This window comes from Penaeus monodon, chromosome 38 (assembly GCF_015228065.2).
Source record: "Penaeus monodon isolate SGIC_2016 chromosome 38, NSTDA_Pmon_1, whole genome shotgun sequence".
In the NCBI taxonomy this organism is placed as follows: domain Eukaryota; kingdom Metazoa; phylum Arthropoda; class Malacostraca; order Decapoda; family Penaeidae; genus Penaeus; species Penaeus monodon.
Genome location: NC_051423.1, coordinates 3,873,544 through 3,878,543, shown reverse-complemented (window position 1 = coordinate 3,878,543; position 5,000 = coordinate 3,873,544). Strand labels below are relative to the sequence as shown.

Genomic DNA, 5,000 nt, shown 5'->3' with positions numbered 1-5,000 from the left:
ATATATATATATATATATATATATATATATATATATTATACATATATATATAATATATATATATATATATGTGTGTGTGTATGTGTGTGTTGTGTGTGTGATGTATGTATGTATATGTATATATATATATATGTTATATATATATATATTTATACAAAAACGCACACACACGCGCGCCCGCACGCACACACACACACACACACACACACACACACACACACACACACACACACACATATATATATATATATATATATATATATATATATATATATATATATATATATATATATATATATATATATATGTATGTATGCATGCTTGTATGCACACACATAAATACACGTTCGCATACGCGCGCACACACACACACACACACACATATATACACACACATGAACGCGCGCGCACACACACACACACAAACACACATGCACACACAAAACACACAAACACACAACACACACACACACACACACACACACACACACACACATACACACACACACATACACATGAACACACACACACATCCACACACACGCACACTCACACACATATTCATATGTATTTATGTGTGTGTGTGGTCCATTTTCCCATTCAGTGTCAACCCTAATTCATATATAACATGCATTAACTTCACGAATATATAAAGCATTTTCGGGAAAATGTCCTTTAAAAAGGTGTCATGTTTCATTAAAGACGTGTCTGCTAAAACTACAATTAGCGTCGCACGCATACTGTTGCAACAGTTATATAGATAATAATGATAGTCACGGAATTTTCATAATAGTAAAGATGTCATCTCGTTGACCGATTTGACCAACTGTGTAAACAATACAGCATGTAATGACAGACTGATAATAATGCTGGTAATGACATTTCAAATATTAATTATCACACAAGAGTTAGCAATTGTAAATGACAGTACTGTTATTAATGATTAGTATTATCAAATCTGATAAGAATTAAAATTATTATAATAATAGAGGTTAAGATGAAGACAATAATACAAATAATTATGGTTATAATATTACTACTATGATTCAATAATTGCCAGAGAGAGTAGTTATGATCGTAATAACAATTATTTTAATGGTTATGAGGATAATAATATCAAGTTTTTACGTATAGAGCATTTTAACAAGGCGATGTTCCTGGAAGTTTGCAGTTCACTTATATTTTATCTCTTCCGGGATTATAATACATAAACGCAATGGGTTTGCTTCATATATTTTCAGAAATCAAATAAATAGATATATACAGTCATATATATATAAAAGCTCTGGGCAACAGATGAACTTTGCAGAAACATCTGTTGGAACCTTACATGTTTAGTATTGAGTGAAAATTTCTTTACTTGGACTCGTTGGAGTCGTAGGCATATCGTGGCCTGTATTCCCGGGACTCAGCGGACTCGACGGAGTCAAAGTGAGCTTCGCCCTCGTAGGTGACGTCGGCGACGTAATCCGTCATCGCCATCGACGAAGTAGGCGACCTTCTGCAGGCGGCCGTCGGGGAGCTGCACGTAGTAGGATCCCTGAGTGTCGTCGCCGTCACGGGCCTCCTGGTGTCCGAACTCGTTGCTTGAGGAGTCATCGCTCACGGCCCAGTTGAAGTTGTACTTGGCTTCGGTGGATTCAAACGATTCCTCAGAGGATGACTGGAAAAGCGATATAGATTATTAGGATGAAAAAGGTATTAGCAATTTGTACTGAAGATCGCTTTTGAAGACTTGTCTAGTCTTTGGTAATATACTATAAGTAATTGATCTACTAAAAGCACATCCATTGCAACCATTCGGTGTCACTCACCCTGGGTGCGCGGTAGGCATAGGTTTCGCGGCTGTCTGCAGCAACGATGGCTGCCAGACCGAGCAGGATGAGGACCTGAAAGTATGAAAATAAATCTATTAAAATTACATCGCTAACATCTCACGTGTTTGAAAATTGTTATATCCTTTGTAGTCACATTGAATGTAAGCTTCAAATAGGAAGTTTTACCTTGATGTTCATGGTTGTATAGTTTCAGGTTGAACTGACTAGTGAACCTTTAGTAGCTGACCATTATATACCCGGGCAGGCGCGGTCGTGACCTTGAGGAACTACAGAAAAGGGCCAACTTTTTATATAGCTGTTGTAAGAGCAGCCATATGGATTGAATTTCGAAATTAAACTACTTCTTATGATACTTTATTGGTGTTAAGAATTTGAAGCTGGGTACTTTCTATCATTAATAGGTGTGTGTAAGTGCGTGCATACTTAAGTACGTCGTAGTATTTGTGTTTATGTGTGTACATTCCGAAAAATATATAAGAAAAAATGTGAAAATGATAACTTATTTAAGTAATACCTATAGAGCAAGATGAATAATATGGATTTTTTTATAGGAAATTATATATTGATGATAGTGGTGATAATGATGACATTAATGTAATGATAGTATGATGATAATAAGGATAATTATTATTTACGATGTTGATGTTGATGTTTTTATTATAATTATTATCATTATTATTATTATTATTGTTACTGTTATAATAATAAGAAAGATAATTATGATAGTGATTATGATAATAAGAATAAAAAAAATATTTATACTGAAACAAGATTAATGACTGTGATTACAAAAATAAAAATAATGATAATATTAATGATAGTTATTATTAGTATTAGAAGTAATAGTAAACGTAATAGCAATTATTATTTCTATAATTAGTAGTAGTATTATCATTATAACAATAATAATAATAATTAGTATCATAATAATAAGCAATATTATTAACAAAAACAATAATAATAATAATAATTAAACTAATAAAAATAATGATAATTATTATAATTATTACAGTGATACTGATAATACAAATAACAGGAATATTAGTAGTAGTAATTGTAATAATATCAATTCTAATGATATTAATATTAATGGTAGTAATAGTACTAATACAAACTATAATGATACTAGTATAATTAACGACAATAATAAAATATATACAAAATAATTACTGTAATGATAATAATACTGATTATGATAATATTAATGATAATAAGAAAAAAAAAAATAATAGTAGTAACGATAACAATAATAATGATAATAATAGTAAAAATAATATTGATAATAATAACACTAATAACATTAATAATAATGATAATAATAATAATAATAATAATAATGATAATGATAATGATGATAATAATAATAACATAAATAATAAAGATAAAATAGAAATGAAATTAAATGAAATTGAATTAAATTAAATTAAATAAAAAAAATAAATCATCATTAAATCATTAAATCATTAAATCATCCTTATCATAATTATCGTGATCATTATCGTTATCATTATCATACTACTACTACTAGTGCTACTACTACTACTAATATTAATAATAATGTTAGTAACAATAGCAGTAATAATAATAATAAAGATTATAACGATGCTAATAATAATAATGATAACAGTTTAATAATAATAATGATGATAATAATAATAATAATAGTAATTATACTAACAATGACAACAACGAAAACAGAAGCAATAACTATAAAAGCATTTGTGATTATGATGATAACTTTACTGCTACTACTACTACTATGTCTACTACTACTACTACTAATAATAATAATAATAATAATAATAATAACAAAAGTGATAATGAGGATAATAATAGTGATAAGAAAAAATAGTAATAATGATAATATTAATGATGATAATAATAATAGTAATAATGTTGGTAATTACAATGATGATGATTTGCATCATCATCATCATCATCATCATCATCATCATCATCATCATCATCATCATCATCATCATCATCATCATCATAATAATAATAACAATAATAATAATAACAATAATTATAATAATAATATTCACCATCATCATCATCATAATAATAATAACAACAATACAATTAATAATAATAATAATAATAATAGTAATGGTGATTATTATTGCCATACTTATAAGAGAATAATAATGATGATAATGATGGTAATGATGATGATGATAACAATAATAATAATGATAATAAACGTCTTAATCATAATGATAGTAGTAACAATAATGATAATTATAATTTTAAAAAATCAATAAAAATATTGATAATTACTATACCAACAACATCAATAACAACCACAACATAATACTAATACTATGAATAATAATAATAATAATAATAATAATAATAATAATAATAATAATAATAATAATAATAACAATAATAATGATTACTGCTAATTATTATATTCACTACTATATTATTGCTTTAATGACAATAAATATTATCATTATTATCTTTATTATTACTATTATGATTATTATCACTATTATTAGTCTTATTAGCATTACTATTGTTATCATTTTGTTTTCATTTTTCACTTCATCATCATCACCATAATTATTAGTAATCAGTATTAGTAGTATCATGACCAATATTATTATTATTTTCAATATCAATACCATCAGTATTATCATTTGCTCTTGCTGTTATTTTTCTTGTTATTATCATCATTATCATCATCATCACCATCGTAATCATTATCATCATTACTACTATTACTGTAATTGCTTTTATCATTATCACTGATATTATTATTATTATTATTATTGTTGTTATTATTATTATTATTGTTATTATCATTATTATTATTATTATCAATATTGTTATTATTATTACCATTATCATTATTGTTGTTTTGTTGTTATCGTTATTATCATTAATATTGTTTTCGTCATTATTGTAAATGATATTATTATTATTATTATTATCATCATTATTATTTTATGTTATTTAGATCTGCTAATTAAAATCAAATACCGGGTCACTACCAGCGACCATTGGTGATTGAAGTTTGAGGCAATGGAACACCAACAGAAACATGCACATAGCTTTTGCAGCAGGTTTCCCCGAGTGCATAGCAAAGCAGTACTCTTCCCTTGTCCAATTAAGTCTTGTTTTCTTTTGATTGTTAGTACGAAAAATGGTTGAACC

The 5,000-nt window shown here is 27.2% G+C and overlaps 1 pseudogene; it reads right to left on the bottom strand.

Annotated features, from left to right (window-relative positions):
- Nucleotides 1-1,214: 1,214 nt before the first annotated feature.
- Nucleotides 1,215-2,299, bottom strand: LOC119596648 (annotated as a pseudogene).
- Nucleotides 2,300-5,000: the final 2,701 nt, after the last annotated feature.